At 38.2% G+C, this 24,447-nt stretch overlaps 1 pseudogene; it reads right to left on the bottom strand.

Annotated features, from left to right (window-relative positions):
* Positions 1-211: 211 nt before the first annotated feature.
* Positions 212-24,447, bottom strand: part of LOC100464255 — a 156,302-nt pseudogene continuing 132,066 nt past the window's right edge.

The raw sequence follows: 24,447 nt of genomic DNA, 5'->3' as shown, positions 1-24,447 counted from the left end.
TTGTAGGTGAATTCGGAAAGCTTTGGCCTAAAAAATATTTTGTAGTTGTGGGAACCTTATAATGGCCGCGATTTGCTTTATTTCACAGAATATGAATGCGCAGAGTCAGAAGCAAACAAAGTAGATTATATTATACTTTTTGTAGTTTTTCCTAGTCCTGATTAATTCAGTATTTTAAGGTACCTGAACGCACACATAACCACCCACATCTTCATCTTTTTCCCTTCTCTGTGGTGGTTAGCGCATGACTGAACGGAGACTCGTTGAGACAAGTGAGGCGGAAAGTGAAGTCCTGAAATAAACAGCGTGAACATCAGTAATACTTTAATTTCCATGTTTCATGGTTATGCAAGCCCACTGCTTTGGAATTTCAACATAACCTTGAACCATCACCAACTTTGATTTTCCTCACACTTCCACCAGTAGTAATTGGGCCCTCCCTCCTGCTGCTGCTGCTTGTGTTTTTGTTATTGCTTTTCCTTTGCTTTCATTCACTTTGTTTAATTCTTTCTGGCAGCTGCAAGAGCTGGATGCCAAACTCCTGTGTTTGTCACATCACGACTCTTCATTCTTGTAGCTCGGCTGGCGGAAGTAGGCCCACTGACTATTAAAGACAGTTGCCCTGGCGTGCCATCACTGGGCTCACTGAGAGTTTCCTACCAAGCTGACATTAAGAGCAGGGGCTTTGGGGTTACGTACGACTGGATTCAAATCCTGGCTCTTCTTCTCATTATTGGAGCAATACTGGGCAAGTTACTTGATCTGTGGGAAGCTCAGCTTTCTCTTTTCTAAAATAAGGATAAAAATAGGATTTTTTTCTCAAAGGGTTGTTTAGGATTAAATGACCTAGTGTAGGTAATGGGCACCCTCCATTCACGTTAGTTATTACTATTTGTATTTCTCACGGTGAACCAGTTGACCCCTTCAGTTCACCTCTAGTTGTAGTGCTTTGGCATCCCTGTTCATGGTGGATCTGGAGAAGCCTGGGGACATCCTACACATGGTGTGGTGGTTCATTCCCCCACACACTGTATATGAGTTTATGTAACAAAGTACCATAAACTGGGTGGCTTAAAACAACAGAAATTTATTCTCATAGTTCTGGAATCTAGAAGTCTGAAATCAAGGTGTTATCAAGGCCTCACTCCTGCTGAAACCTGTAGAATCCTTCCTTGCCTCTTCCTAACTTCTGGTGTTTACCAGAAATCCTTAGTGTTCTTGGTTTGTAGATGCATCCCTCCAGTATCTGTGTCCATTGTCATGTGGCTGTCTTCTTCCTGTGTGTGTCTGTGTCTGCACATGACACTCCTCTCTGTGTGTCTCCCTTCTCCTCTTCTTATAAGGACACTAGTCATATTGGATTAAAGAACCCCCCCCCCACAACACACACAGACACTCTGGTGTGACTTTATCTTAACTAACGACATATGCAATGATCCTATTTCCTAATAAGTTCACATTCTGAGATTCTCAGGATTAGGACCTATCTTTAGGCGGGGATCCATTTCAACCCACAAGATGTGGACTCCTTTGGTTTTTACCAGTTCCAGTTCTTGTTTGTAACTCTTTGTGCCTCATGGTAGGTAAGTGCTGTCAGGATTTGGTCATGGGAGGCAGATGGAGAGGACTTTTGATTGGCTTAACCAGGAAGGACTGTGAATGACTGGGTTAGGACCAAGACAGTAGACATTGGAATTGGCTGGGGGAGTTTCAGAAATGAGGATGCCTAGGTTCTGCCCCCAGTGATTCTGATTAAATTGACCTAAGGTATAGCCCACGCATTAGGATTTTTGAAAGCTCCCCAGGTGATTGTAATGTGCAGACAGGTCTAAGAATCACTGAACTAGAAGAACTCAAAGCTAATGGTGGCAGCTTTTCTTCTTGATTGGATTAACCCTAATTGAAAGAATAGGCCTTTATTTTCTTTTCCAAAATCCTTGGAACCAGATGTATTTGGGAATTAATATTTAGGATTTTTTTTTCAGAATTTAAAAAAGTAATAGGGTGCATAAACAGTATATAACATAAAACTCCCAGTGTTAGGGGCGCCTGGGTGGCACAGTGGTTAAGCGTCTGCCTTCGGCTCAGGGCGTGATCCCGGCGTTATGGGATCAAGCCCCACGTCAGGCTCCTCCGCTATGAGCCTGCTTCTTCCTCTCCCACTCCCCCTGCTTGTGTTCCCTCTCTAGCTGGCTGTGTCTGTCTCTGTCGAATAAATAAATAAAATCTTAAAAAAAAAATTATAAAACTCCCAGTGTTAAGGAGCGTCTGGACAGCACCCCTTAATAAAACTTAATCTTTTTTCAGTGAAGCATATAAATATTCACATTATAAAGAGACCTATATCTATTCAAGTCAGGTTTTGCTACCAGAAGAGACTGGTATCAAACTTAGAAAAAAGAAAATTGGTTTTCACTTCTTTATAGATTCTAGAATAATCTGTAAGGGGTAGAGGATTGTGAATATAATTATAAAACCCTGTGTTATAGAGCCCAAGAATTATATGTCAACATGTATACCAGGCTGACAAGGTCTTAGATAGGAGTGTAATATACAAAGAGAGAGTTCTGATATATAGTCAGAAAAAGCAACCCTAATCATCTAGTTCTTTCCACCAAAACCTAATACCAAAGCCTCTACAGAGGTAACTTAGTTTTTTGCACACTTGCCCTTAAAGTAACAGAGGAATGGCAGGTGCTGATTCCTGACAACTGCCTCATAGGGAACCTGTGCAGGGTTGAATAGTGGGCCCCCCAAATTCATGTCCTTCCCAGAACCTCAGAATATGACCTTTCTTGAAAATAAAGTAATTGCAGATGTAATGTGTTAGGTTAAAATGAGGCCATAGTAGAGGAGATTGGGCTCTTAATCCAGTATGATTGGTGTCCTTATAAGGGGAGGGTAAAACACACAGTGACAGATATTGTGATGACATAGGAAGATAGTTATGAGACCACAGAAGCAGAGATTGGAGTTATCCAGCTACAAGCCAAGGAAGGCAAAGGATTTCTGGCAATACCAGCAGCTAAGAGAAGGGCATGGAACAGATCTCCATAGAGCCTCGAGAGAGAGCAAGACTGCCAAAACCTTGATTTTGGATTTCTGGTCTCCAGAAGTGTAAGGGGATAAAATTCTGTTGTTTTAAGCTGTACAATTTGGGGTACTTGGTAATTGTTGTCCTAGGAAACTAAACAGAACTGTAAGTTTAGCTCTCATGAGAAACAGAAATTGTGTCCTGTGTTGTGTTAGATACAGTTTCCCTTCACTGTTACTCTTTGATGAGCTGTTTGGTGAATTGCACGATGAGAGTAGCCTCACCGATTGTTATACAACCAATATTGTCTGCTTACATATATAAATGTAGAATTATATTTAAGCATAAAATTGGAGAGAGAGAGAGAGAATGAGACAGTGGTGATATTTTTACTCTAAGGAATTAAAAAAATAAAAAGGTAGTATTTCCTTTAGTTCCAATTGGGGTGCAACAAGGAAGAAGATCAGAAAAAATGTTCAGGAGCCCCAAGAAATGAATCGATTTCACAGATATTTGCTGAACTGATCACTACGGACAAATCATAGAGACAGATGATAATCAATGCAGAATATGTAAAAGGGGGACTAGATAAATAAATCAGAGGGAAAAATAACAGCTTCCCCCATGGTTATGATTATATAGCTCAGAAAAGTTGGCCAAGTAAATTGGTTAACAGACAGGGATAGAATAATGGTATAGAAAGGAAGCCTGGTAGTAGTTTGATTTGAAGAGACATAAGCTACAGCTACCTAAGTGAGGTCTGCTAGAGCTCCCCACTTGTTCAATCCATGCCTCCCCCAACCCATATGCACCTCACCTTACATCCTGGAGCTCCTCAGCCGTACCCAGGGGGCTTTGTGCTGTTCCGCTCTGCCTTCTCCCTCCAAGCAACAGGGGATGTACTAATCAGATAAAATAAATATGGGAACCTGAGCGAAGTGAGATGGGGAGGGGTTTTTCCAACAAGCACAAGATGAATTCTGGGAGCAAGTAGCCCCAAGAAATAATAGGCTTAATTTCCACCATGAGGAGCTTGCCATCCATTTTCAGCCAAATAATATCTGTACTAAAAGGTGACTTCAGAATGCTTACAAAATAACATAATGCCATGCATTTAAATAGTACTTTGCAGTTGTGCCAGCATTTTCCATGTGTTATTGAATTTGATGCTGATAAGGAAGGTAAAGCTAATATCATTAAAATCCATTTTACATGTGAGGAAAGGTAGATGGTGTGCCTGTTGCCAGCAAGTCACAGAGGCCCAAGGCTTGGGACTCAGTCTGTTGACTCTGGGTCCAGGGTTTTTACACTGTTCACCAGTAATTCCTCGCAGCCACTGCGGTGTGAGTGGGCGGTGAGCTCTGTACGCTAACTTTAAAGAGCCTAGACTTCAGAAACTGATGCACCAGACCTGGGTTTGCAAAATACCTGTCTCTTAACTACCTGGGTAACTTCGAGCTCATGCTTTAATTGATTTCAGTCTCTGTTTTCTCAGCTGCAAAATGAAGTTTCTCCTAACTACCCCAGAACACTGGTGATGATTAATGGGCTAATAGCCACAAAGGCCCTGACTTAAGGGTAAGAAGATGGTATTCATAACTGAAAAATAACACAAAAACTTCAGAGGCACTGAGAGTATCCAAAGTAATGAAATGATCTCACAACCAGGTGAGATATTCTGGGACAAGAAGCCCTATGTTCCTCCTCGTATGGCATCTGCTACCTACTAAATATTTGCTTTTATATGTTCTTATAGGTTTTATATGTTCCACGCATCTTCTCTTGCCTGCTTTACTATTTGGTTTGATTTGGAATAAAAGATATAAGTGTAGGCCTCTCTATATAGATATTGTACCTGTGTTATTATGTTTGTGAACGTTGCTATCATATGCAGAGGCCTGGCTGGTTGGTAACAGTCTGCCAGTGGAGAGTCAGGATGGATCCCCACGCTGATCCCCACAATTTATTAGACTAGTTTTGTGACCAGTAACTCTGTCTGAAACTGAAGGTCGTGACCTTTGTTTTGATGAAGGCTACTTTCTAATTGCTGATTGTGTAAGTTACCATGGAATATGCCACTCGCCCATGGGAAATAATAAATAACCATAGTCGTGAAGACCGATTTCCTGAATCATGAAATGCAAAGAAGAAAGTGTCCAGTGAAGGAAATAGTCTCCTCAAAGAGGAGGAGTGTTCCTGACCTAATAGATACAATAATTAACCTGGACTTTGAGAAAGTATGGTGCCTATCTCTAGGAGGTAGGGGAAAGCATTCCATGGATACCTTCAAGGCAGAGACCTCCATTTTTGGGCAAATAAAATTAATTATCAAGGGATTTCCATGGTCAGTTAGCTGGTCCAGGCTGGGGAGAAAAAAAGGTGAAAATAACTGGAGAAGTAAGATAAAAAAGTACAGATATTACATAGTTGATAAATATGCAAAAAAAATAGTGCTTTTGGATAAGCCACCAATTTTTTTTTTTTAAGCAGAGACAATTAACAGAACTTTGTGTGTGGGGTGGGTGGGTGGGTGGTAAACCAGTCTTCATGGCCTCGGTCATGTGTATGGTGCTTTGGGATCCTTGTTGTCGTTTGGTCATGAAAAGGCAGCTGAATTGCTCTACAGACAAATAAAAAAGAGTATTTAAGTGCTCAGGAGTATATTTACCTTAATCTTGTCATTCTTTGTATTTTACAGATGTGGAAAGGGAAGTTCTAAAAAGTTGATTGACAAATGCCACATGTTTATTTAACCTACAAACATATTTCAAGTGCCTGCTGTGTGCCAGGCGCTAGGGATTCCACCCTCATGGACCTCATACTTTATGGAGGAGCAGAGGGAGACAATGAAAAAGTAAACAAGTATATAATACAATCTAAAGTTAGCATAAATGCTAAAAAGAAAGAAATTAAGAGCTAAGGAAATGGAACATGAGTAAGGAGTGTCCGTTCTAATTTAAGGCAATTCAACTGCTAACGATTTTCATAGTAGAGATTAAAATTAAGCACAAATAACCATGTTATGTGGGAGAATCCTAACTTAAGTTATAGACAATAGAAAACTGGTAAAAGACCATGCCACGCAGAAACAATCATCAAGTACAAATGCCCTGAAATGAAAAGAGATTGTTGTGTTAAGGGAAGAATTAGAAAGCCATGATGGCTGGAGCTTTAAGAAACAAGGGAATGTTTTTCCATCTCTTTGTGTCTTCCTCAATTTCTTTCATAAGTGTTCTGTAGTTTCTAGAGTATAGATCTTTTACCTCTTCAGTTAGGCTTATTCCTAGGTATCTTATGGCTTTTGGTGCTTTGTAAATGAAATTGATTCTGTAATTTCTCTTTCTTCAGTCACATTGTTAGTGTATAGAAATGCAACTGATTTCTGTGCATTGATTTTGTATCCTGCCATGTTGCTGAATTGCTGTATGAGTTCTAGTAATTTGTGGGTGGAGTCTTTTGGGTTTTCCACATAAAGTATCATGTCATCTGTGAAGAGAGAGAGTTTGACTTCTTTACCTATTTGAATACATTTTATTTCTTTTTGTCATCTGATTGCTGAGGCTAGGACTTCTACCACTATGTTGAACAAAAGTGATGACAGTGGCATCCCTGTCATGTCTCTGACCTTACGGGAAAAGCTCTCAGTTTTTCCCCATTGAGAATAATATGCGCTGTGGGCTTTTCATAGATGACTTTTGTGGAACATAAGGAATAGTGTGGAGGACCACAGGGCAAGGGAGGGAAAACTGAATGGGAAGAAATCAGAGAGGGAGAAAAACTGTGGGAGACTGGACTCTGGGAACCAAACTGAGGGTTACAGAAGGTGTGGGGGGAGATGGGGTAACCAGGTGGTGGGTATTAAGGAGGGCATATGTGGTGATGAGCACTGGGTGTTATAGGGAACTAATGAGTCTTTGAACACTACATCAAAAACTAATGATGTGCTATATACTGGCTAACTGAACACAATAATAAAAAAATAATATATTAAAAAACTGAACAATTTGTTCTTAGTTTCGTGGAAGTTTATTAGCCTTTATATTTATTAATTTTTAAAATATAAATTAATATTTATGGAGAATGGTTAAAATAACAAATATAATCATTTATAACAACGTTTAAAAAAAAGAAAGAAGGGAGAACATGATAGGAGAGGAAGACCACAGAGGACTTGTTAACTACGCTAAAGGGTTTGAAGGAGGTGCACTAGATGGGTTAAAAATAAGAGCTGACATAATTTGTCATGTTTTGGACAATCATGGTGATTTTATGAAGAATTAGATTGTACAGTGGCAAGCATGGAAACAGTAAAACAATAGACACTAAGAGGCTATTCTGTTGTCCAGATGAGAGATGATGACAGTATCAGAAGGGGTGAGAAATTGTTGGATTCAATATATGTTTTGAAAATAGAGTGGATAGATTCCTGGGTGTTTGGGAGAGAGAAAAATCAAAGATGACTCCTGGATTTTGAGCTCAAGGCATTAGACGAATGGTAGTATCATTTTCTGAGATGAGGAAAATTACAGAAACAGGTGTGGGGTGGGGGAAAGTCCAGTTTTGTGTACTTTAAGTGCGAGATGCTTATCAGATATCCAAGTTGAGTGTTGAAAAGGCATTTAGGAAATTTATTCCAGAGCTCAAGGGAGAGATCAATCTGGGAGTCATTGGCATATGTGCAACATAAAGAAGAAAGAAGCCCTTAAGACTCAGAATTTAACTAAAGCAGGAAATTGGACACAAGATGACTAGGAGAGGTGGCTAGTGGAAATATACCTCCCATTCCATCCCACCTGTTCCCTTTCTTCAAGAATCCTTGGAGATATCAGGAGGGACATTATATGGTGTGAGACTTTCAGCCTTTTCCCCTTTGATTATCAAAGAAATTCAGATGTCTGTAGCTTTGGGGGCATTCAGGTTGCAGACACTTGGATTATGATTATAAAAGCCACTTTAAAGCATCTGTAGCCACATACTTACGCTTTTTATAAAAGGAACATTGCCTGAATGTTTCACCTAAGTTGTTTGGACAAGGTTCATCTGGGTGGGCAAGGGCACATAGATTAAAATATCGGCTAGTTGGAAATATGAGTCTGGATCTCAGAAGAGGAGTCAGGGTCAGAGTGTGAATTTGGAAACAATTTATGTAGAAGTGAAAGCTGAGATCTGGAGAGATATCGAGAGAAGGGCAGAGAAAGAAAGAAAAGAAAGAAAAGAAAGAAAGAAAAAGAAAGAAAGAAAGAAGAAGGAAAGAAGGAAAGAAAGAAAGGGAGAGAGAGAGAAAGAAAGGAAAGAAAGAAAGAAGAAAAGAAAGAAAGAAGGAAAGAAGGAAAGAAAGAAAGAAATAAAGAAAGAAAAGAAAGAAAGAGAAAGAAAGAAAGAGAAAGAAAGAAGAAGGAAAGAAAGAGAAAGAAAGAAGAAGGAAAGAAAGAAAGGGAGAGAGAGAGAAAGAAAGGAAAGAAAGAAAGAAGGAAAGAAAGAAAGAAAGGAAAGAAAGAAAGAAAGAAAGAAAGAAAGAAAGAAAGAAAGAAAGAAAGAAAAAGATGTCCTTTGGGGGATACATGTGATGAGGGTCTGGAAACAGCAAGAACATAGAGAAAACATCAAAGAAGGTAAACAGTAAGAATGAAGAATGTAGTTTCAGTAAAGGCAAGAGAGAAGAGTTTAACATTCTGCAACAATGGCTTTAATATGATAAATATTTTCTTCAGTGGAGCCCCAAATGATCTTGAACTATCTAAGGTTTTATTATGCTCATTTTTCTGTGTTTGCTGGCAGAGTGCAGTGTAAGGCTACACCTTTAGATAATGTTTTCACAATAGGGTCTGAAGCACTTTTTCTGGTTAAGCTTTAGCGTAGGACTTGCTGAGGTGGAAAGAGAAGCAAGATGCCAAATCCCATTTCTGGTGACCTTCATAATAGTGTAGAAATGGCATCCGCCCTAATGATTCCATTCAAGTGATCTAAAATAGAAACTCAGAAAGTCAGCAACTCACAGCCAACCTCCACCCTTTTCTCATTTTCCTTTGTTTTCATTTGCTCGTTACTGGGAGCCCCTGATCTAAGGAGGGTTCCCATCCTTCCTGGCCAACCCTTGAACTCTGGCATCCTGCCCAGTGCTGAATTAGTGGTTCAGAATCCCTTCACCGGAGAGGTGAACAGAATGTTGGGGGGGACAAAACAGACTGCTCTTTGGTATCCGTGGATCATCTCTTGTAAATAAAGCTGGCATTGGATACAAATGGAATCATTTGGTTAAAATCAGTACTAATGTACTGAAATGCTCCAGAGCTTTCTGCTTAAATAAATCTTCAGGGTTTCTGCTTTTTGATGAAGATTTCTATGTGTCTGAATAAAAAAAAATATATGAATAAAAGGAAGTCATATTTTCGATTTAGAAAAAAATATGTTTTACAAATCATAATAACTTCCAACACAGTTTTTAGCTGTTTTGGACTTACATAAGTTAGAACATTCTTCACTGTTAAAGTGAATTGAATTGTTAATAATATTACTTGATAATTTTCTCACTGAAAATTTCTATTTTTTTCACCACCCCACACCCCATCTGTGCCAATGAAAGCTTGATAAATAATAAAATGAGACGATGCTGGTGGAGGAGAGTAGTAAAATATGGAACATGACTGACTTCAGAATACATGTAACTTGATACTTTCCCATATCCTTTTTTGGGGCCCTTTTGGAAACTTTCATTTCTGGCACAGTCCTAGGACCACCACCATATTCCCTTTGGTGACTCGAAGTCCCATATATGGATATTCAATCCTTCAAGTACCTCTATAGGCAACTCATAATTGATCAGATGAAATGAATGGTTCTCCTCTCTCTTTTGCCTTCAGTTGCTGGCCCTCTTCATACAGCTACGTTAATTTAACTAGATGAATTTCTACCTCCACTTCAAAGCATCCCATTGGGGTGGTTCATAGAGACATATCAAATCATTAAAACAACACATATTGTTTCCCCTTCTTTTTCTCAACCACTTTTAAAATAATTTTTTTTTTCTTAACATCCTGCCATGAGCTTTAAAAAGTAAAGATTTCAAGGTAAGGTGAAGAATGTTACTGAATATAATATTTGTGAGGTCAATGATTCATGCAGTTCTTGGGGAAAAATAGCACTAGAATGCCATTCTGTGCCTATTCTTTGATTATTTCCTCTTTATTGATTTAGAAAGATTGGATTAACTACAAAAAAATAAAGGTTAGTATTTTAATTGTGGTCTTAGAATATTTAAAAATTAACTCAAGGAGAATTGCATCGTTTTGCTGTTAAATTTTCTTAAGCAAGACCCTGGTATGGCTTTTCATTAATTCAAGTCAATTTTATTGTCTTTCTATACAGTTTTAAAGTTTTTATTATATAGTTTTTAACATTCCTTGTTATATTTATGCCTAGGTATTTTTTTGTTACTATTACAAATGGGAAGTTCTACTCAATTATATTTTGTAATTGACTATTGTTTTTATATAGCAAGCACAGTTAAATTTATATCCTATCTTTCTTATTATTTTTAGAAATTTTTCCATTGGTATTTAAAGCCAAAATTTGGGTACTGGATGCTTGTTGCTAATGATATGTCATTGCTCGTAAACGCTATCAGCACAGAAGTAGTAAAACTATGTAATTGTGCAGATGCACATACATCCTTCTATGTATTTCCCTAATATCTGATGTGATAGAAGAAATTGAATCAGTCTTGGCAGTGGACTTCCATTTCTGACCATGGTAGTTAACAGAGACCTTACATGCCTTCCCATTGTAAACAACTATAAAATTGGTCAGATTATCTGAGGAAACTGTTTTTAGGCACTGAACATCAAGCAGCTCGGGGAATGTGATCCTTGGAGAAAGCGAACACATAATGTCAAGCCCCATCATTGCTCTTGCTAACTGCCTAAGAGCACACAGGTAAAGGAAGCCCAAAGATTTGCAGTCATGCTGAGTGAAGGAAGCAGAGATAAAAATTCCTGATGACTTAAGGACTGACATTCCCAGGGCAGATGAACATGGAGGAGAGGTGCGCAAGGGGTAAGTGGAGGGAGGGGAGCAAAGAAGCTTAAACGCTAACTCACCTCGGACCCTTGGCCAAGGCCTACACTGCATACATCACAGCAATGTGCTGAATCAAAGAAAGGAACTCTAAAAGAAGCTACAAAAAAAAGGCACCTTAAAGTCAATGGAAAAACTGTAGAAATGGTAGGTAACCTATCATCAGAAACAATGCATCACAGACTATAATGGAACAATATTTTTAAAGTGATGAAAGAGAAAAAAAAAGGCAACCAAGAATTCTATGGCTAGTGAGAATAGTCTTCAAAATAAGTATAAAAATGGAGATAATTCATTGCCATGAAAACTGAACTATAACAAACGATCAAGGAAGTACAGAAGAAATGGAAGAGGACAGGACATGTGTTTTGTTTTGTTTTTAATTTTTATTTATTTTCTTAATTTCTTTTAAAGACATCCTACTGTTTGATGATGATGATGATAATAATATAGCTTTTTAATGTGTGAGAGGCTAAACTGTATTATTGTAACAGGAGGGATACGGAATTTCACTATTGTAAGCTTTCTGTATTTTTGAAATTTTAAAGTGTGAAATAGTGCAATATTTATTTTAAGTAGACTGTGATCATTTAAGAATACATATTTTAATCTCTAGAGCAACCACTAAAAAATGAATAAAAAGAGATAAATCTAGAAAAATGTCAGTAGGAGTAAAAGTAAATATTAAAACACAAATTACCACTAATGAAAAAGGCAAAATTATTACAGATCCAACAGATATTAAAAATATAATAAGGGAATATTATAAACTTTTTGCCAATAAATTAATTGACTTCAATAAAATAGATGAATTCTTTGAAAAACACCCCATGCCAAGCCTAGCTGAAGATGCTATAAAAAATCTGAATAGCCTCAACTCTACTGAATACATTGTATTTGTAATCAAGGAGACTTCCCATCAAGAAAATTCCAGGTCCAAATGGTGTCACTGGTGACTTTCATGAAAAATTTGAAAAGAAAATAACAGCACTTCACCAAAACTCTTTAAAAATATAGAGGGTGAGGAGGTATCATTTTCCAATGACTTTGTAAGACCAGCATAACTCTGGTTGCAAAATGTGACGAAGAAGTTGAAGAAAAGAATACTATAGAATAATGTCCCCTATGAACATAGATACAAAACAATTAGCAAAATATTAGCAAATCAAATCCAGTAATACATTTTAAAAAGATAACATCTCATGACTAAATGTGGCTTATTCCAGGAATCCAAGGTCGTTCCAACATTCAAGTGTAATATATCACAAGGAATAGTGGAGAAATGCCATGTAATTTTCTCAATAAATATTCAAAAGGATCTGACAAAATCCAATACCTAGTCGTGATAAACTTTTATTCTTCAAAAGACACTGTTAGGAAAATGAGAAGGCAAACCACAGACTATGAGAAAATATTTTAAAAAAACTGACAAAAGACCAGTACTCAAGATATAACAAAATCTCAACCATAAGAATACAGCCATCTCCACTTAAAATATGGGCAAAATATTTGAACGGACACTTCACAGAGTTATGGGAGCAGCCAATAAGTGCATGAAAAGATGTTCAACATTCAACAGTGACTCAGCATTGTTGAGTCCATAGTCATTAGAGAAATACAAATTAAAAACATATTGAGGGCACCTGGTGGCTTAGTTGCTTAAGCCATCGATTCTTGATTTCAGCTCAGGTCATGATCTCAGGGTTGTGAGATCAAGCCCCTTGCGGGTTCCCGTGCTGGGTATGGAGCCTGTGTCGGATTCTCTCCCACTCCCTCTTTCTCTTCCCCTCCCCCGCCTCTCTCCCTTAAAACAAAATACTGAGATACTATTTCACATTATTGGAATGACTTTTAAAAAGAGTGGTAAGTGGAGATGCCGTGGAACAACTGGAACTTTCATAGTAAAGCCTTTGGGAAATAATTTCTTATAATGTTAAAACTGTAAGTATCATATGGCTAGTAATTTCATTTCTAAGGGAAAATGAATGTATACATACCCATATGACCCATAATTTATTCTGAGAGATGAATGCATACATACACAAAATGTTCATGAATATTCATAGCAGTGTTATTCCTAAAAGTTTCAAATTAAAAGTAATCCAAATGCCCATCAGCAGGTTAATGAATAAACAAATAGTGGTATAGTTCTACAACAGAATACTGTTCGGCAATAAAAATGCATCTGCAACAATAAGGATTAATTTCACCAATATTACATAAGCAAAAGAAACCAAATCTAAACCAGAAAACATTAATCTATGGTGCAATAGATCAGATTAGCACATCCTTCTGACATGTGGATTAACTGCAAGGGGCGCAAGAGAAATTTATAGAATGTTGGGAATGTTCTGTATCTTAGCTAGGTCATTGATTAGTTATATGCATTTGTCAAAATTCCTGGAACTGTATACTTAAAATGGTCTGTTTTATTCTAGGAAAATTATACTTCAATAAAGTCGATTTTTAAAAAATCGGACCACTTTCTTAACAATGTAGCTTGCGTTAATTTCCACACTTTTCTGGGGAAAAATATACATATAGGAACAACTCTCTACTGTTCTTTGTCTACTTCATATTACCAAAAGGACAGAAAGCTTAGCTTCTTTGACAAATACAATCAATATCCGGAGGTTTTGGAGATGCAATTTATTGGCATGTCATAAGGTATTTCATTCTGAATATAAATTCATTTGTCTTTTGATGAGATTATTGCAATCTAATTGAAATAAGTGGGAAATAAAAGTTCCTCATATCTTTAGGGCAATTAATTTGTTCCACTGAATATATCAGGAGTATCTTAAGGACAGGGAATGAACATGTTGCCTCATTTAGTTCTCCATAGAGCAGCAGAGCTAATAAGAGAGGAGGAAAATAAACATTTACTAAGCACTAATCATGTGTCTGGTCCTTACATATATGACCTCATAACAATTCTAGAAGTTCAAAATCATTATGTCATCCACTTCAAAGATGAAGAAACCAAGCTTGAGTCCAATGGGCATTGTAAGAAGCAGACCTAGATCATGACTCAGACTGTACCCTTGATCTACCCAGTGAGTCTTAGAATTTGATCGAAAGAATGTCTGCATCAGAATAGCCAAGGGTGTTGATTAACATGTAGATATATTGGCCTTACCTCAGAACTACCAATAGAATTTTTAGGGCTAGTGATCTGAGCTTTTGTCAAATTCTACAGATAATTTCTAATTAGCTCCAATGTTTAAGAATCGTAGTTGCATGCAATACTGAAAGCATAGTCAACACTCAGCAAATGCCTAGTGCTTAGTGACTGACTACACGTTTACATGTTTTTCATCTGAACTTTGCATGGGAAGTAATTACTCCTCTTATAAGTCCAACTTTATGTATCTAGAACTTCTCAAAGGGCTCAAAAGTTCTTTGTTTTGGTTTGTATTCTTTATTTACAACAGTTAAATAGCAAAGATTTTTCATGGACATGAAACAAGCTCCTAGCACATTAAGTGCAAATGACCTCCATAATCTAATACTTCTAAAGAGACCAATCATAAACTCTCAGGAGTTTCTATTGTTCACTGCCTTTTATTGTTTCGAATTTTGTTTTATTTTCATAGTTTGATTCCAGATTTTGTCCCAGTTCATAACCAGAAAGGTCATTTCTGGGTTTGTATTTTAACATCTAGGATTTCCTCAGTCTGTTTCCACATGAAAGAGAGCAGAAGAGCAAGTGAGCATTGGATTCCAAGCATTTTTGCCCAACCTTACCTAATAAAATAGTTTTTATGTTTCTTAAACATAATCTGATCCTATTTTCTTAGCCTTGCAGATAGTAAATTCACTGGCCTGCTACATGTTTATCATGCTCATCCAACTTGAAAAGTTATTTGGTCTATCATTCTGTCTCCTTTGCCCCAAAGCACCATATCCACCGAGAGCCACAGAGGCTAAGTGGCGAACATTTGAACATGTGTACTTCCCCATTTTCGATCTCATTCTCACCACACATGCCCTCTCTTCTGTTGCAAGAATGTTCTAAATGTATTCCATGTAAATCATTTGCTTGTCTATTTTGCCACTGAATCTGCAGTGAGATGAGAAGAGATTTAATGTACAAGCCGTACAGTATACCAATTGACTTTCTACTTCCAACAACTAATTACTCTGTGTGTATGTATGTGTGTTTAAGCATAAAAATGGCCATAGTGCCTCAAACAAGGATATTTGTAAATACCATGGACCTAAATACTTACTAGGCTGGGAAGTTTACACCCAGAGAAGATAATAATCAGTTAAGTTTTAAATATCCTTTATCTAAGAGGCGGGAGCATTGGAGACTTATGTTGCAGTAAGTTTTAAAGTTCCCTCTGCCAAATGGAATGGGCATTAGGTAATTCTACTGTAATTCCAAAATTTCTTCAGTTGACTTTAAGTTTTTATCCAAGGCCTGTAATGTATTTGTTTCACGTTCATCAGTTCTACTAAACTCTGTTCAGGAAAGTGTGTTCACAGTCTATTACGTGGCTTTTGAAATGGGTTCAGGAGACTCCCTTTCTCCTCTCTAGATTCTTCGATTTGTGCTTTTATGTGTCAACTTCCAGATTTCTTCGTATGTAAAGTGAATATACTGATAGTTGTTGTAGTCTTGCTGGGAATTTGTAAAGATTAATTTGTTAATTAGATGAAGCACTTCAAGATCTTAGAGGAAAGAAGTTTCATAGATAAAGTATAAAGATACCATTATAATTTGTGTGAGGTTCTGCTTTATGGGTGGGATGACCCCCTCTTGAAAAGGTTGCCAAAATGGCCCAAAGGCATGTGGAATGACAACAATCTAATCTTCCCTATTGCACAGCTCCCTGTCCTGATACCATTGTCCCATGTTTCCTGGCTCTCCACCGGCAGAAGCCTTAAACATTGAGCAACCTTTTGGCTTGGAGAAAAACTAAGTGCATACTTGCCTATATTCCAAAACCAAGATGACGTATACTTCCAGTTGAACAGATGCGGTCAGCCGTTGATTGGACCCAGAAGAGTAGAAATTAAAAGCATCCAAAACAACAGTAAGTAGGAAATAGGGGTGAACAAAGGTGAGAAGATGCACAATATCTCTCCTTTCTTGTCATGTGTTTTCTTTCCTCTTACTCCCCTTTTCTCAGTAAGGAGGTTTTCCAAGTCTTTTCCTCTCCTTGGCTTTCTTTGCTTGGTCATAAGGATGGGTGTTTCCAGAGTAGCAAATCTTTCCCATTACCTTCCAATTGAGCAGGAATTTTGAATGGTGCTTAATAAATATCTCCACTTCCATAATTTCCATAATTCAAGGACTTATATATCCATTAAGAGGCTCTCCAGGCCCTGTGGCCTTTCTCATTCTGCTTCCAGGTGCCCCCTGTCTTAGCGATTTCATTGAAAAATCACCAACTAAATTCACAGAATCATGGAATAATTGAGTTGGAAGAGGATGGGACGTTCTCAGTCCAAACTTCATCTTTCTTTCACCCCATATAAAAATCCCCTCCCTGATATCTCTGCAGAATTACATTCAGCCTCAGCTCAGATAACTGCAAGCCCTGGGAGCTCACACCCTCGGAAGACATGTTTGTCTGGCTCTAGAAATTCAAAAGTTCTTCATCCTGAGCCAGGATCTGCCTTCTGACTTCCACCCTTCATTCTTAGTTTTTCCTCTAGAGCATCATGGAATCAATATAACCCCCTTTCAACTCAGTTTCTCCTAATTCATCCCACATCTGGTTAAGCAGCCTCTGTTCTTCGGTGTCCTCTGTGTGAATGTGTTGTCCATATGACTATATACTGAACTTGTGGTCAACTCTAAGGCTGTCATCTTTTCTATATACATTACTGTTCTATATACATTACTATACATTTCTATATACATTACTTCATTCCGGTGATTTTTTTGAGGGTGAGTGGGAGGGCTTTGTATTTATCTCCTTCAAATTTCATTCTGTTAGTTTGAACTTATCATCCACGCTTTTCTCTAGTCTGGATCTAACTTATTTGCTATTCCTCCTGCCTTTTTGAGTCATCCTCAGATTTAATAATGTCTGCTTTCTTTATAGTCTTCAAATGGCTGGTGAGGCTGCTGAAACAAATAGAGCCCAGGCATTGGGAGGGAAGATCTCCTTTGAGGGATAGAGCAGCTTCTGTCAGGACTCAGCCCCCATCCTCCAAATCCCTGCACACTGGTCACAGGTGCACTTTCTGCTCCTCAACCAGCAACTGTCCTTTGACTGGGGGCCACCTCAGGGTTCCAGAGCCCATGTCACCTATGCTTATGGAGAGAGAGCCTTTGTTGACTGATCTGTTTATTATGTCAGTTAATACTGACAGAAGAATCTGTGAAAGAGAAACGTCTTTCTTTTAACCACAATGATATGAATGCCTTTTTAATTTGAAGACTGTTCTCCTGAATAGAGAATATAGAACAAAGTATAATTAAGAAATGCTACCTTGTTATTGTCTCTTAATGTTATATGTATATGTCACTAGTATTAAGCCTCCTTAATTTTTTTGTTGTTGTTGTTCTGCATGTAATTTTAAAAGGTGTTTTCACTGTTGGTACCATACATTTTTACAAACTGAAGTCATTCTGTTTTTTTGTTGTTGTTGCTTTTACTGTGCGATAGGCAAAAAGTCCATCAAGACAAAAATCAAAGAGGTTTCAGGAGTTTATCAAGATGAGGTGTCAGAAATACATATAGCTATTTGAAATTCTCCATTTCTACTTTGCATGTGCTCTGTGTTAAGAAAGCATGTCCCGTACCTTCCTCCTGACTGACCAGCTTATAGACCACTTTGATGAAAATAACTTCGATGTTACTATAGTAAATGCTTTGTATCATCATATCATATGTGTTTTATTTTTCCATAGTACTTATACCCTTAGGCTTAAGGGTTTCCAAGCAGCAAAATATAATGAAGAACTCTTCATCCTTCTAAGAGATATTTCTGGATTGACCTAGGTAGACTGTTCCACTGTCATATGCTAGCTCTGGATTAATTACTTCTGTTACTATCCTTGACACTAATATATTAAATCTGAAGCCTTGCATTTGGTCCCCAGACATTGTTTTCTATTATTTTATTCAGTTAACCTGAGTGTGTTCTCTCTTGCTATTCTTATTTCTAGATTACATCACTTCACTTAAAAAAAATTTTTTTTTTATCTTGTTGGCTCAAAGTGAGCTACCTCATGTTTTTACAATGTGAAGGTATAAATATACACGTAAATAAATATACACATGCATGGATAGATAAGTCATATACCTGTGATCTCTATTATATCCAGATTTTTTATTTTCATCTTTTTTTAATCAAATTTTAATTTTATGGGGTAATAGAGTTTTAAGCATCAAAAATCCTTCAGAAAAAAATCTCACCCAGCCCCATAACACTTTTTCTGATGCAGAAATAGAGAATAAGAATTTATGTAGCTTATTCAAGTTAATGGTTATATTGAATGGTCCAAACTTAGAATTCTAGTTTTCTGTTAAAAAGATATTCTTAATTTACCATATTGCCCATCCCACCCATCACCTCAGGAAGTAGGTGACCACGAGAAGGGAAAATAAAGGAAAATAAAATTGGTAATTTTATCTTCCTGTTTAAGTAGAATAAAAATACTGGAATGTGGCACTATCTGAAAAGAAATATTTTAACTGAATTTGGGAATTGCCTTTTGGGGACTTTCAGTAATAATGCAAACCTTGTCCTTCGTTAGATGGAACAAGAAATTGCAAAAGGGCCATATATCTTAGAAACAAAACGTTTGCATTACATAGATGTGAACAGCACCATAGAGTAACAATATTATGGTTGCAGGAACACTAGGTGAGAGCATGCCTATGTTTGTTGTGCTCCTTGTTTCTCTTTGCTTTTTTCCTGTCTAGGGAAGTTAACCAACTAGTAGAGAAGCAACAGATCTGAATGCATGGGGAAACGCAGTTGTTCAAGCTTGTCAAAATGCATATTGAAAAATTTTCATCAACTCACTTTGAAAAATACTCTATAACCTAAACCCAGTGTCAGTGAGTTGCCGCAGGTGTTCCAGATGGTAGTTTAAGAATGTCTGTGGGAGACATGGAAGTAATTCAAACAGAAGAGGGACTTTTTTATTTTATTTTTTTTTTTAGTTGGAAGAGGGGATGATGGATACAGTTCAGGCAGAGGCAACCTTTGTGTTGAGTTTGCACTATAGAGGGGATAGACATTTAGTGTTCATGCCCAGGTTTGGATTGGGCCCCAGAGACCTGACTGGACCAGAGGCAGTTCACTGAATTCAAACACCAAAATTATGCTGAGAAAAATCCAAGAGGAATATACTCCCCCCACAGCCAGGTGACCCGACACACAGTGTATGCTCGAGTTTCCCTACTGATCTCAGTATGTGTGTCTTTTGTTTACAACTGACTAGTGGAATAACCTGACAACACAAAAGTTGAGAATTTTCTCACATATCCACTGGATATTTTTCTAAAAACTCTGCACATATTTCTTTCCTTCAAATGTAATTACTACATGTAATAGAGTGTTTTTCCATCTAAAAAATCGAGTGACTCCTTTTGCTAATCAATATTAATTCATATGGGTACACTTTAGATAAATACGAATGTTTCAGTGTATAGTTGGTTTGAAGTAGAAAAAGGATTTTTTTCTTACCCATTCAGATATTCCTAGGAGAGTAAGTAAAAATGGGAGCATAGATATAAGTAGATGGTGGAGAACAAGTACGATCCCTGCCCTTGAGAAGTAAATATCTAATAATGTGTGAACAGATTTCAATTGATATCAGAACGGTTGTGAACAACATTGGTTTTGTTTCATCCTTTGGGGGAAAGAATAAAAGTAGAGAGAATAATGTCCTTTTTTGTCCTACTTGGTTTCGAGACTGTCATCAACATTGGCTTTGATCCTGGATAATCAACTTTTCTAGCAACTGAATACAAGGAGGGAGAGGTTGTTAGTGATTTGAACAGTTTCCAAACTAAAATCAACTTGTTTTTTTTCTACTTCCTGACATATTGGCAAATCATTTTTATGAGCCCTTATGTGATTCATTGAGTCATTTGGGGAGGGTCAGAGGGCAAGGGTGCCATTTACCAGAGCAGGTTTAAGCTGGGGAAGGCGAGGTCAGAGGGGAAGAGAGACCCTCATTATTCTGGGAGGATTCCGGGGGGCCAGCTCTGAGCCTGCCCAACCGTGTTAGGCTCACACTGGGTGTTTGTTAGCACAAAGCACCGAACTGCAGGTGTTCTGCACTCTACAGAGTCTTCAAAGATCAGCCTCAAATGTTTCTGTTACTATAAAGAGGATTAAAAGGATTTAAAAACATAGCAGTCCTGTCCAACTGCTAGCATATTTGCCAACATTTGCCAAGAGGGAGGAAAACAGGGTAGGCTATATCAGCTATAAGTCCTGGTAGTGGGGGGAAACATACTTTTCAGGTTTCTTTTTTTCCCCCCTTTTCTCCTTTTTTTAATAGCCTGAACATGGAACTGTAGCACTTTCAACTGGAACTCATTAAGAATTCATGGGGCAGAAAATGTAAGGGGTTCTGGAAACAGGGACTTTGAAAGGCCAGAAGTGAGCTATAAATAAACTGCTGCTGATATTCATTTTTTTCTGGTGGTTAAATACACTTATTACACTGGAATGCTCACATGGAGTAAACCAGGTGATTTTTGACCTGAAAACCCAGTTTACATTGAGGGGCACGTTGACATTTATGGACTTACTTACCACATATAGGTATCATAACAGCCATTACACATTCTCAAAAAGCACTTTTGCTATCCTGTATGGGTTGCCCATATTGACAGCCATCACCTGCAGGTGAAAGTATGAGGTCCAGGCATCTGGAATCGTTGTTAAGGCACCAATGTTACTACTTATCGTTAATGGTTTTTAACATCAAATTCCAATTTCCTTGCATTCAGCTTTGCCCTGGTTCAATAACCTGCCTTTAGTTGCTCTGGTTCCTCTACACAGCACACTGATTTTTCAGCAAGGTCCAGAGGCTGAGAAGAGGCTGAGAACTGAGTCAGCTGTGTGACCTTGGGTAGATCAGAAAACCCCTCTGAGCTTAGCTTTCTCATTGATCAAGTTGGAGTAATACTACGCTTCTCTAATCTTTCTCAGAAGACTTGAAATTTTTTTAAATAGGGATGAAGCTGAAGCTAAAGATTTCCTTGCATGTGTTATGGATAATATGTGAAGGTATGTGTGCATACACACACACACACACACACACACACACACACACACACACACTCAGAGCCATATCTCCCATTCACATTATGTAAGCCTCTGATTTCTAGGGTAATTTTGCAAGAGTTTGCTTATATAATGGGTGTCGATTTTGGAGCACACTGCAAAAACCTATTATTTGAATATGTCACATCATGTAATGTTTGGTACAGGAATTCCTAACCTGGATCCATGGACATTGCACACTCAAAGATGGGCCTTAGAGGTCCGTGCCCCAGAAAGTGAATGCAAGCAGTTAGTCTGAAATGCGTGCATTTTCTGGAAAGAAGTTTCATCATTTTCATCTGGTTCTCAAAGGAGTGTACAAGCATAAAAAGTATTTAAGAACCACTATTCTGCAAGCTCTAGGAATATAAGGCAATGGGTGACAGACTACAGTCTGCCATTCCATAGACATAGACAACTCTTGTTCGTTTTCTCATGACTCTTCCTTTTTTCTTTCCTCCATTTCATCATCTGTAAAGAAGGTGTAAAATAATGTATATTTGAAATTTAAATAATGCACTTTTAACACAGTGTTCAGTAATCCTCAGTAACTGTTAGCTGTGGTTTTAATATTTTAATATCATATAGTATCTTGATAGATGAGAGAGCCATGCAGAAGATATATTGCCCTTGATTAACGTGCCCTGAAGGAGCTTGAAAGCATCAGATGCATTAGTATGTATCAAATAACAATGAGATTACATGGGAAGATTTCAAAGAAAGGAAACGGAGAGTTTTGCATGTGTTCAGATTGAGAAGCGATCTTTGCTAGCTGAAATAGGAAGGTCAAATGAGCAGAAGTTGGCCACTCTATCGGGAGATGAGAGAGGAATGAGTTGGCTTCCAGCTGAGAAGCATCCAGAGCTAAGTTTAGCCAGACAGGTTGAAGGAAGATTGTGGAGAGTCCAGAACGGCATGCTGTGAAGTCCAGATTTGACCCGGAGGTAATGGGAGCTTTAGATGATTTTGAACAGGAAAATCACATGATGAAAACAATGTATTCAAAGCATTAATTTGGCATACGTGGGCAGGATGGAGCCATGTGAAGAGGGACTGGAGTCAGGGAAGGAGCTGGGAACTATGGCAATAATCAAGGTGTGAGGTGATGAGGGCCTGCTCCAGGATGGGAATGTTTGTGGAAGGTGCTGGGGATGGGGGTGGTGGGGCATGTATCCACCTTAATTGCTTATTTGCTATGATTTCTGCTTCCAACTGCAGTTTGCCTTGGCTACTAAACCTTCCTGACCCTGAAATATTCACTCCAGTCTTCCAGGAGGGGAAGGAAGGAGGAAAAGAAGGGAAGGAGGAGAGAGGGAGGAAGGGGATTGTTAGAGGAGTCAAACAGTCAGGCTGGGGTCTCTAGTGTGGAGCTGGATTTTAATCAACAGACGTAGTCTCAGGGAAAGAAGGAGGAAAAGGGTAAGGATGTTCATTTGGACTTAACTCAATTTAGGAATGACTTCCTTCCAAAGAACCAATATGACTGCAGAATGAGTGACTTTACTCCCCTATTTTTGAACCTGAAGTTCAACTAGAAGAAGAAATGCCCCCAGAAAGGGCATAGGACACAGAGCAAGAGAAGCATTTGTTCTTCTAGTTGAACTTTAGGTTCACCTAAAGTGATGGCTTTCAATCTTTTTTGACCAACAGTCCATAATAAAAAATAAATTTACGTGGCAGACAAACATACACACACACACACACACACACACACACACACACACACAAATATGAACAAACATAATCAAAGCAAAAGTTTTATAGAACATTCCTACTCATACTACCTGTGATGCATTCTGGTATTTTTTCTCTAATCTATTTATGATTTTATATATGCATGCATTTTTACAAAGGATGATTGTGACTCAGTCAATTGAATTTTTTTTTTTTTATCAACTAAGGGGTCATAACCTGCTCCTTATGAACTATAGACCTCTAAGTACCTAGACTTTAGCACCAAGATCAGGAAAATCATGTACTCACAGGCATAACTGGAATGCTTTAGTCTGCTTCTGTTTCCTACCCACCCGCCTCACCCAAGCCTTTATTCACTCTGGAGTTTCAAAAACTGAGAATAGATGGAGGCCCTTGGTCCATTTAGTTTAGAGCTCAGGTTCAGAACCTGATGTCAGATTCAGTTCCTGCACCCAAGCCCTCTGAATATGCCTTCCAATTCACAAGCTTGATAGTCCTTACTTGGGACGTGAAGCCCACACACAAAGATCCTTCAACAAGGTTTGTTCCCTAATGAGACTTGAACCCAGACACAATGGCCACAATTGGTACAGACATTTTAATGTCTTGGGCTGGTTCCTTATATTATCCTTGGCTCTAGTGGACCAACGCACACACAGTAACATTCTTTACCTGAAGTTAGCTGTAATTTCAAACTAGGTGGAATTCTTTCCTACCTTTGAAACCACAAAATAAAATCAAAGAAATAGGATCTTTTGCAGACTGTGGCTTTACATTGACGAGAAGGGGTGGAAGGCAAGCATATGGCCTCAGGTTGGAAATAACTTTTAAAATGTCTGATTTTGATCATAAGGCCAAATTATCTGGGCACAGGGTGGTCATTAAAGCCTCCTGTCTGTAAGCCCCTCATGTGTGTATATGCATACCTGTAATTTAGCATTCTGGCTCAATAGTAAGTAGAACATCAAAGCGGAGAAGGAAAAGTGAACCAAGGCAATGAAAATCAATCTGATTTCAGAGAATTGAGTCTGCCTATGAACTCAGCTAGTTATCAATATCCTGGAAAGAAAAATGTAGAGGACCAATTCTAGGAGCCCTGAATCAAAATGTGGGTGCAATTATTTCCACTACGTGCTCCAGTTTTTAAGACTGAAGAGGATAACTCTGGTGGGAATGAACTCTAGTATTTTGCAGTGGTCATTCTTCTTATATGAACAGTGGCCTACTTGTAACCTGGCTTTGACCATTTCCCTGGAAATTTGAGTGTGCATTGGAGACAGTGTTGAGTGTTTTGGTGGGCCCCTGGTTTCCTTTATAGTCTAAGGATTGGGTGGATATGTCGTCTGCTCAATTTCCAAGTAAAGCCCCAAGGCAAATGGTTCTAGGACTATGGT

The sequence above is a fragment of the Ailuropoda melanoleuca genome, chromosome 8, assembly GCF_002007445.2.
Source record: "Ailuropoda melanoleuca isolate Jingjing chromosome 8, ASM200744v2, whole genome shotgun sequence".
Taxonomy (NCBI): domain Eukaryota; kingdom Metazoa; phylum Chordata; class Mammalia; order Carnivora; family Ursidae; genus Ailuropoda; species Ailuropoda melanoleuca.
Note: the sequence above shows the minus strand (reverse complement) of the source record. Positions and strands in the feature narration are given on the sequence as shown.